Source organism: Thunnus albacares, chromosome 1 (genome assembly GCF_914725855.1).
Source record: "Thunnus albacares chromosome 1, fThuAlb1.1, whole genome shotgun sequence".
NCBI classification, from domain to species: Eukaryota; Metazoa; Chordata; class Actinopteri; order Scombriformes; family Scombridae; genus Thunnus; species Thunnus albacares.
The window spans coordinates 2,790,323-2,801,625 of NC_058106.1; the positions used below are offsets into that span (position 1 = coordinate 2,790,323).

Sequence of the window (11,303 nt, forward strand, 5' to 3'; positions counted from 1 at the left end):
TTTTGCCTGCTGCTGGGGCTGCTTCCTTGAAATTTCCTTGGGGGGCGCTATGGAGCCATTTTGCATTACTGATTTAATATTGTAATATAGACGTGTTCAGGCAGTGACTCTTATCAAGCATGCAAAGTTTGGGGCAGACCGGAGCATTTACACTAAAGTTATAGCAATATCCTCTGTCATGGCGAAACAAAACTCAACGCCACGCCACGGCCACACGCTTCAACGTGAACTAAATCTTTTAATAACTTTTGATCATTAATTATTCTAGATTTCGTCAAGTTTCGTGACCGTGGACCCATCCCTTGTCCCTGAAAAACAGTACCGTATTTCATGGTCATGTTTACGTAGCATTGATACTTCGTTAAGATGATGAGGATAGGTGGACATGTTAAGTTTTGATTTAACGTTAGTCAATCAGAGACAGAGTAGCAGGTCTACATGGAGTGTATGTGAAAAAAAATAGGCGGTCAACCAGATCCCATTAAGCAAGGAGAAGGTAAGCATCTTTTCTGATGTGTTTTCACTTGTTGTTTGTGTTAGGAAATATATGAGTTCGGGCTGTGCAATATGACGAAATATGTCGTGTGACGATAGAAAAACTGTTTCATATGATGCTATATTTTTATTCCGTACGACGCAAATCAAACCTTTTATGGCAATATGTTTATTAGTTTTGAGTCTGTTCATTATTTTCGCTTATTATGTTAATAGAGTGAGAGTATCTGCAGGCTTTTGTAGCTCTACGACCAACTAGTTTTTCTTTGAATTAAAATGAGATTTTTCTCATCTTGTGCAGCCCGTCTTGTTGTCTTTCCATAGTATGTGGTTATTAATTAAGTATTTATTTATGTTGTTTGTAGTTTATTTATTGTGTCTTGTTTTATGTTGTTGCTCAGATGGCTGAGGCATCACCATCAAAATTCTTAAATATTGATGATCCGGAGGTGGAAAAGCTGCGTCAGGAGTGCCAGCTTCTTTCAGTAAGTATTAAACGTGGTGGTTTTTGTGTTGTTAGTATTTATGGGATTCTTAAAGAGTTGGACAAAACACCTTGGAAAAATAAATATGGAATTTGAAAAATATGGATATGAAAATATGGTTATGCTCATATAAATCAAATTACATGTACGTAACATGTAGTAAGCTACTGAACCACACATTCATAAAACCTGTCAATCCTATTTTTATTTAAGTGTGATTTTTACCTTGCTATGATTTATTTTTGCTAATATTAACAAGTAATTGGTCATTCAAAAGGAAATTGGAAGGTTAGCATTAAAATGTGTTTAGATTTGTACTATTGGAATGTGATCACAGAATATCAAATCAGTATGTTATGATCTGTTTACAGTATGCCTGCAATGACAGAGCTGTCTCAAGAGACCAGCTCTATCAGCAGAGTGTCGGGGTCCATGGACGCACTTTAAGTGTGTCGGTGTGGCAGGTCCGCCTCCGTCGGGCTGCGCAGCAACAACTGAATGAAGTCAGAGAACAGCTGGAGGTGGAGCGGGCTTCTGCCAGTTTTATGAAAGACAGTAATTGTTTGTTCAGTTGTGGTTTGGCTATTGTCCATGTTATGACTGCCATTGCATGCATAAATATATATATATATATATATATATATATATATTGTTGAATGCATTATCAAAGAATTGACGTCATAAAAATAGGATTGTCACACTTATTGTTTTTGTATTTTTGTCTACCATGTCTGCAGATGAAACCTGTGCCACCTCACCTCCAAGCCCCACCAGTGACCCGACAACCCTACCCTCCACCCCTCGAGATTTTTTTTTTGTGTGTTCATTGTTCAAAGTGTGTTATTTTAATAAAAATCTGCTTGTGGTTGTTGATTGACTGTTATCAGGTGTATTAGTCAAAATATAATTTAACAGCCACCTCTGTTGAAGTCTGTGTTATTCTCTTCTTCATGCAGAGGAAACCCCCCCCCCCCCCCCCCCCCCCCCCCCACTATTATTAATAGGTTTAGTTTAATAGATTTATACTATGTACCCGCTCTATATTTGGGTTTTATTGATACACAGTCACTCCTCTGTTCAAAAATAAAACATTTTATTCAGTTTTCTTTATAGCTTTATGATTATTTTCATGATATAGATTCATCTGTAAAAAGGCACTAATGAAATGATGCAATTTAAATGTTACAGAGTAACGAGTCAGTAATTACTTATTAATATCCATTGTTATGTTATTGTTAATATATTTTTATCTAACAAGGTCATTATTGGTTTCTCTCTTTTTTTGTTTGAACATATTACTTCTTGAATCATTAACACTCTGTTTATTTGTAAAGTATTGATTAACTTTAAATGTAGTAGTTCATTACAATTATATTTCCTTTTAAAAACATTGTGCACTGAAACACAAAGACTTTTATTTTGACAACTTCCGCAATGGTATCCGGTATGTTTTTCTTTCAGCTGCTTTGCGCAGACCTGTCGGCACTCCTGATTGGTTCATTTTAATTTTGTAAGGTGCGCAGGTGAAGGTATAATTACAGGTCAGGTGACGTTTGCCGCTTGTTGCTTTGTTTTCGGACATTGTGACAGCTGGTGAGAGAGCGATAGCGCGAACAAGCTAGGTTGTGAGCCTCTCAGCGATTCCAGCAGCGATTTGAACAGTTTTGGATTGCACTCTTTGGATCTTCGGTGGACTTTTAGTGAACGCACTGTAAGTGAATTTAATGTTTTATTATGAGCGACAAAGTTTTAAGGTAGTTGTGGCTCGTTATCATTTTACCGCCATGTGTATCATTAGCTCCTTAAACTGTTGCAGCAAAGTGGCTTAAATGGCATCATGTCAAAGTGGCGGCAGTAGCTGGCGGGATGATTATTTTTGTGGTGAAATTGACTAACATGAAGTCAGTTATAGCTTTAGGAACTGTGGTTTTTATGCTTTGATTATAGCAATTTGAAACGTTTTTTCTGTGAGTGACTTACATTTTGTTTTAACGGCTTTAGCTCTGTTTTTCGCTATCGAAAATAAGCATTTTCACCAGACCTGATGTGCGTGCCAAATTTGGTGAGTTTTTGAGCATGTTTAGGGGGTCAAATTTAGAGTTGAAGTGGTGGATTAATAAAGAAAGAAACAAACTCGCGAAATACAATTGGGTCTTCGTCCTTTGGACTAATCAAAGCTGTAAGCAGCAATGAACGGGCCTTCGCGCCCTTATGCACGTCGGGCCGCGGCGCAATCGAAGGGCTTCCTTGATGGGCATGTAGATGTCTTCAGACCCGGCTGTTTTCAAACAGTGCAAGAAGGAGATAAACATCACTTCCTTTGTCCACTATTTTGCCCGCTGCTGGGGCTGCTTTACTGAAATTTCCTAGGGGGCGCTATTCAGCCAGTTTGCATCACTGATGGAATATTGTCATGTACATGTGTTCAGGCCGGGGGGTCTTAAAGTTTGGTGCAGACTGGAGCATTTACAATAAAGTTATAGCAACTTCCTCTGTCATGGCGAAACATCAAATCTCAACAGTGTGAGAATGATTTTTAGGAACGTAAAGACTTTTAACTTGGGATGCACCACATTAGGTTTTTGCCAATATCCGATATGCTGATATTTCCAACGCACTGTGGCCAATTGCCGATGCGGATATATGCACATATTTTTACCAGCTGGCTGAGGAGGCTATTATGCATGTAAGCATAGATTATACTATGATCAAGAAAGACAATATATGAAGGAAGAACTTAGGAAGACTGGAGTTCAGTAGCCCAGCATTAAAGTTCTTCCCTCATACACGCTATAGTCTTTCTTGATCATTAGTACAATATATGATTGTATGTGTAATACAGCCAAGTGTCAAGTGGAAAAAAAATATGTGTATATATCAACATCAGCAACTGGCAAAAATGAAATAATTGTGATCCAATATTGAACAAGATAATCATGATTATCATTTTTGCCATAATCGAGCACCCCTAAAAACAACATAAATTGTGATTTACATACACACACAGAGAGTTTAAATATGTATGTAGTGAATTGTTTTCTTTAAGAAACTGTTACTTGAACATTTTTCAGTGTGCTCCTAAAGTTATATGTGGGCTCCTCCTTTTTTTCATTTAGGAGCACATGTACTCCTTGAAAAAAAAGTAAGGATTGAACACTGCTGTCAGATGTACGTCACAGAAAATTATATAATAAGGAGAATTTGACAATGAAGTTGATTGTAAATCAAACCAATGCAGATTTATTCTTTTTGTTTGCACTTCTGATAAATATAAATAAAAAAAGAAAAAGTGGTGTAACATCCTATCAAATGTTTAAATCAAATAATAGGCTAAAATGACTCTTCTTAATGATCCTGCTTCAATAATGTATTATTGATCAATGATATTAGTCCAATCAGACAGAACAGAACAATCATCCAGGATCTACTCTGAAACAACTCAACACACCTCTGTAGCTCTCTGACATTTAACAGCATTCTGAAGTCAAAGCAAGTTTGATGAATAGTTTTTATTCTTAAGTCCAAAATTGTCCTTTTAGCAGTTTGATAAATACAGGACTTGGACTGAAATTTTGCCTGAATCAGTTTCTAGGCAAACATCATTCAGAACCTTAAGGTACTGTGGTGGGAGCAAAATCCATCTTAAATATTGTCAAAATAAACATTTGAGAAAAAGTTACTTAGTAAACTGGTGGAGGACTGAGGAGAGGGTTTGATGAAGGTCTGTAGTTGCTAATCACACATCTATCCAGACTAAAGCAGTAGTAATACTACCAATAATGTTCTTTGTGTCCCATATTCTAAATGCTGTTTCACAGGTTTCCCCCCCGACAACAACAGGATACTGAGGGAAACACTGAATACTTGTCAACATTTATCCTCCAATGTGTTCAGTCAGTCGTGCAAAGAAGCTAAAATGTGATTGGCGTTGAAGGGACGTGTCTCTGGATTCCTTCACTCTTGTCCTAAACTCTTTGTTTCAACCCTTTTCTCTTTCATAATGTGCTTTTCTATTTATATCGACAATTCTTTTGTCATGCCAGTGTCCTCTCCTCCTGCCACTGACCTCTCTTGACCTCTCTAAGCTGCCACAATGTCACACTATAGGTCCAAATGACCTTTGACCCCCCCAAGGATCTGTGAGCCTCAGCCCCTGACCAGTGGGAAAGTGGAACCTTCCCATTGAAACTGAAGAAGGATGATATGCGTACGCGCGCGCGCGCACACACACACACACACACACACACACACACACACACACACACACACAATCCTAGGGAGTGAGGGGGATGGGTGGGAGAGGTGGGAGGATCTCCATCATTATTGATACTCCTCAGAAGAGAACTTTGCTCTTTCTCTAATCGAAGGTCACCTCTTTGTTCAGAGCACTGCTGCAGTACAATCAACTCAGTGAAGTGAATGTGGCAAGCAGCACACTAGAGAAATACACCAATGTGTTGGTAGACTGTGTCAGTTCAGGCATCATTTCATGAGAACAGAACCTGCAATCATGTGTCTCATTATCCCTGCTCCTCTGTGTTAAAGATACATCTCTTGTTCAGTGATTGCGCCTAATAGTGCCCAGTTTTAAAAGTTAATAGTTCACTGTTGAGTTCCCATACATCAACAAGCTCTTTGCTGACACACACAATTTACTTTCAATCACAGCTAACTGTTCTGTAAACTATGCTGCAGGGTTGTTGTGTTTACCACTCAAGTAGCCATTGCTTTTTATTAATTTCCATACAGTGTTGCCATCTGTTAGCAAACTCCTAAAACTCATTGAAGTTGTGTAATTTCCCACAGTAAATGTCAAGTCTGCATACGTTTTTACACTCTCATGATTGTTATAGACACGGTGCAGACTGTTAAAATCAATCTGCATTTAAACTGAATAACCATGCAACAATATTGCAACACAGACCAATATTCATGCAGATTCATTCTGATGGTTTATACAAGTAGCAAGTCTCAAGAGTTTGCTTGTTCATTTTCATATCAAACAGAAATGAATGGAAATAAATGGAGGGCTGGTTAGGTAGGAAAATTACACTCAGAGGTCTAAAACCGTACAGAATACATTTGAAAACAGTTTGCAAAATGTTAATGTTTAACGTTAAAATGTACCATATTAGCCTAAATGTAAGATGACCTCCATCCCACTTTTCAACACTGATTTTTTGAAAAAGCTTTTTGAAGTTGCAACACAGTTTCACTTTCCGTATGGGAAAGTTTCCCTGAAGAAGAGAGTCCTCATCCTTGAAGCCTTCCTCTCATAAAAGTGAAATACCTCCATTAAAGCAGAATGTAAATCCTACATTAATATATCTTGTCTATCAGTCACACACTCATACTCCCTCCGGTCTGTTTGTCTGTTTGAGCTCCTCATCATCTATGACAGCGCTAATTCTCGGCTGTTTGACAGATGATTCAGTCCTCGCTGTGTTTCTGCAGTAAAGATGTCATTTTCACTTGTTGTTAATTAATTTTCTTTGTGACAGAAAAACACGTCACAAGAGCTTTTAGAAACTCCTGCAGGTTAAACTGAGCTCACAAACACGAGCTGACTGACCAAATAAACACTGAAACATGTTTTTCTTGTTGTAATCATTCCTCCTGTTCATACTGACCATTAGAAGATCCTTTCATAATGCACTTACAATGTAAGTGATGGGGGACAAAATCCACAGTCCTCCTTCTGTGCAAAAATGTATTTAAAAGTTTATCTGAAGCTAATATGAAGCTTCCGTCATCATCAGTCTAATCAGGTAGATATCTTTCAATGTTACAGTTTTTTTAGTGCCAAAGTCCCTCTTTTTGTTACTATACTTCCACTGCAACTCAAACACTGTCTGAGGAAACACAAAGAGGGAACTGGATGCTAAACAGACTGTAAATGTGACAGATATCCACTTGATATCATGAACAGTTTTAAAGGGGTGGCAGGAATGGCCAGTGCCACCCCTACAATCTGATTTGCCACCCCAGATGCCACCCAAAAATTTCTGCCACGTCATTGGATTCCACCTCGCTGTAGGGCGGGTTTTTGGCCAGCATGTTTATTTCTACTGATACACTGTGCCGCTTTGCCTTTAAAGGGAGAATTGTTTTGCTATTGATGGAACATAAATTAAACCAAACAATACATCCATGTTCTCATGTCAGTTTTGATAACAGGAGGGGGAATAATTATTTAGCTGCACATCAAATGTCAGGACGTGTATAACAAGCTGCTAGCAAAATCTTATGAATGACTCCATCTATTTTGTGATACAAGGAAGGAATCATAATATTTGAGACAATCTGCATAATTGATTAACATAACTTTGTGTGCCCTGTGAGTCTGGTTTGACTTTTGGGCCCAAAAAGATCGAGAACCACTGTATTAGGGTACAATGTGTAATGTATACAACCAAGACTACAACCTGGGACGGTCTGCTACAAACTCATATCTAACAGATAGCCTGGAAGGATATCTGACGTCAATGTGAATATGTCTATGTGTTAGCTAAAGAGGTACTTCAGCCTGATATCTAATGTTATCTCATCTGAGTCTGGCACATGGCCAAACTATGAACATTGTTGCACAATTTCAATCAGTTTGGGCATCAGCAAGTTTAAATTTGGTGAACATTTAAATGTATGTTGAGTATTTAACTTCAATGAAATTATATTGATAAATGTTGATAAAGAATAGCTGCAATAGCTTAGACTAGACTAAAGAAGCAATATTTTTCCATGAAAAAGTTACATAGTGCAGGTTTCACAATTTTGATTGAACTGTAACCTATGTATGCTTGTGCTATTATACCATTGCATTACTTGCAAAACAAAGAAATAAATGAATTAGCTGATAGACGAAAAGTTTTATAATTTGGGTATGAGTGTAGCAGAAAGCAATTCAATGCTGTTATATGTGTTAGATGTGTCGGTTGAAACTGGAGACAAGGATGGTGAGGACAGCACCCATGAAGAAGGCACCTATGAGCCTCTGCCATCTGGCCCAAAATATGCTGCTCCCAATGGACCCATTGGTATATTTAAGTGTTTCATCAGTACACAAGCTTTATAACCTGACGCGCCAGATGGTTTGTTACACAGAACCATCTGAGAAGTCGTCCTTGGAAAGTGTTTGGAAAAGGACAGGCACTTTCAAAAAATACTTGGCAGGTGATTGGATGAACCATCTGTCTATGACCGTCTTACCTTGCAGGGCAGCTGGATTCACAAGATCACAAGATCACAAGATCACATGAGAATCCTCATAGGATGCTGATTGGTCCAAACCACCGGTGGTTCAGACACTAGTGCATAACTTGAAGCCTGACAAGATGGATTCCCACGTGATCTTGTGATCTTGTGAATCCAGCTGCTTGGCAAGGTAACAAGCTTTATGGACATACAATGTTGTTTTAAGACATACTTGAAAAGTTGTGAGCCTATCTTTTAAGGCTACAAACAACCCATAATGCAACACTCTCTGTATGAGCAACTGTTACAGTGGTACTCTCTCCATCCAAAAAGAATATCTGATGTCGCGATCACATAATTGTGTAGTCCTTGATCATCTTATATTTGGGCCACTAGATATACATGATGTGTAGCTGAGTATGGAGACTTAAAGTGTTCAAAATAAAATAAATAGATAAGAAATTATCAATCAAAGTATCTCATGGATAAATACAGGAAAATATATAATAAAACCATTGAATGTTAAAATAATCTAATTAATTTTTAAAAACTCATTATCATGAAATTTAATTTCATCCTATTTCTTGTCAGACCAAAGCAGCAGCAAATCACATGACTGGAGTGAGAGACAAAGACTTTTCTATGAAAAATTGCATTATGAAATAAAATGGGATAAATGGTGTGAAATGAAATCAGATGAAATTACATAAAAAATGACTGGCAACAAATTCTATTGTGAAAGCAGGAAAAATAACAGATTTTTCCTGCTTTCAAAATGAAGTCCATGATTACAGTTCAATAAACAGTGAAATGTTCCCAAAAAAAAAAAAAAAAAAATATATATGTATATACATATATATATATATATATATATATATATATATATATATATATATTATATTTAGTCTTGATTGGACAGTTGACAGTTGACAGTATACAGACAGGAAAGATGAGGACAGAGAACTGTGACATACAATAAAGCTTAAATGCCAGAATGATATAATGTGATATAATGTTGCAGCTGTATAATATGTGCCCAGTAGGCCACAGGACACCCCAAATCCAGGTCTGTTCAAGTTAAATCTATTGTAATTTATTGACAGTTGCGATAGTTTAAGTATTGTTTTATCTGCTTTATTTTACTTTAACTGAACTATCTGCATACATTTAATCACAGTGTGAAACAGACGGACAAGGGGAGCACATCGTTACAAAAATAGAGACATGAGAAAAGAAAGACAGACTAGGCAAACAGAAACATATAAAGATAACCTATAGTTGCTGTTCATTCTGACAGCAGGAGGGCTGTTTCCTGCTGGGTAAACTAATTGGTATATCCTGCCGTCAGGATTGAATATGGTACCACAGGTTGAGCTGCCAGCTAATGAGCATGCTGCCTCTCCACGACTGAGAGAGAAAACAACTCCCAGTTCCTGATTACAGCATTGGATCACAAATAGAATTTAGATGTTGTTGTCATTTCTCATCTGTTGTCAGACTCAGAAGTATGATATGGTCTGTTTGTATTAGGGCTTAGTTGCTTTATTTTTAGCCACACTAGCAGCTAGCTGCCTGGTGTAAAGGTCTCAGTATGCTTTAAACAAACTAAATCAGCATGTCACCTAAACATGTCTAAAGGCAAAAGTGTTTCTAACTGCTCCCAATGGCCACACTTGAAGGTGATATGCCTGCCATTAAAGCCTCCTGCCAGCTGCATCCCACTGCCTCCCTGATGTCTGTCCAAGTTCTCTGTGCCTTTTGCATGTCTTTGTTGTCTTGATGACATGAATCATGATAACGGTGCACCCTTTGATCAGTCTGCTCAAAATCATTTATGGTGTTGTTGTACGCAGTTGTATACAAGAAAAGACACAGAAGTAGTTTTGTGAAGAATATTTTTGAGTTTCAACACTCACTCCATAACCAAGTTCAAGTCCTACAAACTTTGACACTTCTACACTAATTGTGCCAATTGCTGCACAAAGGCCCGGTCACACCAGCATATAAAACATATTTGTCATATTTGGCAGCAAAATAAATTAATCTCAATGGAATTTCAATGGACACACACAAATTCCTGTGGTTGAGGAAAAGCAAACTGTCAAGACTGTACTGACCTGTGAGGGAACAGAGAGCCAGAGTCCAAAACAGAGGAAGCAAATGTGATGTTATCTAAACAGCATATAACATATGGATGTTCTTCCATGAGTACAGTTCAAGGTGCTAAACTGTGGTGTTGGCACCTTGAGTTAAGAAAGTTCATTTGTGTTACTTACATATTTGGTTTTCTTTAAGTTTTTGTTGCAAGTTAGTGTGCCTGAAAATGTTACTAAAAAAAAAAGACAATTTTAGTATTGCTGAAACATACATATTAGAATATGACTGCAAAATAACAAAAAACTGTAACATTTTATTGCAGTTTTTATAGCTGCTGCTAATTAAGTCATTTTGTGCAGAAATAATTACTAATAAATATTGTAATATATTTTTAATTTCACCATCTTCTGCCAAAAATTCCAGTACAATGGATTTGGATTGCATCTGACACAATGAAACCATCACAGCTCAATACAACTAAATCACTGTATTGCATAAATGAGAAGTATTAAAATATATTCACTCTTTTGCAATCTGATCATAATTTGGGATTAGAATCATTTCAGGCTAAAATTTTCCCACTGTGTAGCACGGATCAATACTACTAATCATACCAATATTGGAGGCAGAATTACAGACCACATCAGTCTTATCTGGGTTTGTATGCATACCTACACACACACACACACACACACACACACACACATATTTGAGTAAATATTTGTATGAATATCATCTTACTGTTTTTGGACAATAAATACAATTTTAATATGTCATCTTGGGCTCTGTGATGGGCATGTCACTTTATTCTGACATTTTAAAGGGGACCTATTACGCTTTCCTTATTTTCTGTCATACCTATAATGTTACGATGTTGGATGTTCATATTAAATGTGGCCAAAGTTTCAAATAATGAGGTAAACATATGTAGAAGTAATCCCTGTGAGCAGAAAGCACCGGCTTCAGACTGCTCTGAATACTCTGTTTCCAATATTTTTTTCTACTTTCAAACCGAGCTGACATCAACTTGTGACA

At 37.3% G+C, this 11,303-nt stretch overlaps 1 long non-coding RNA gene across 1 annotated transcript; it reads left to right on the forward strand.

Moving 5' to 3' along the window:
- Positions 1-725: 725 nt before the first annotated feature.
- On the forward strand, positions 726-1,887 carry LOC122988825. Its single transcript, XR_006404895.1, has 3 exons — positions 726-980; positions 1,352-1,501; positions 1,718-1,887. It is a non-coding gene; the product is annotated as an uncharacterized LOC122988825 (long non-coding RNA).
- The last annotated feature ends 9,416 nt before the right edge of the window (positions 1,888-11,303 follow it).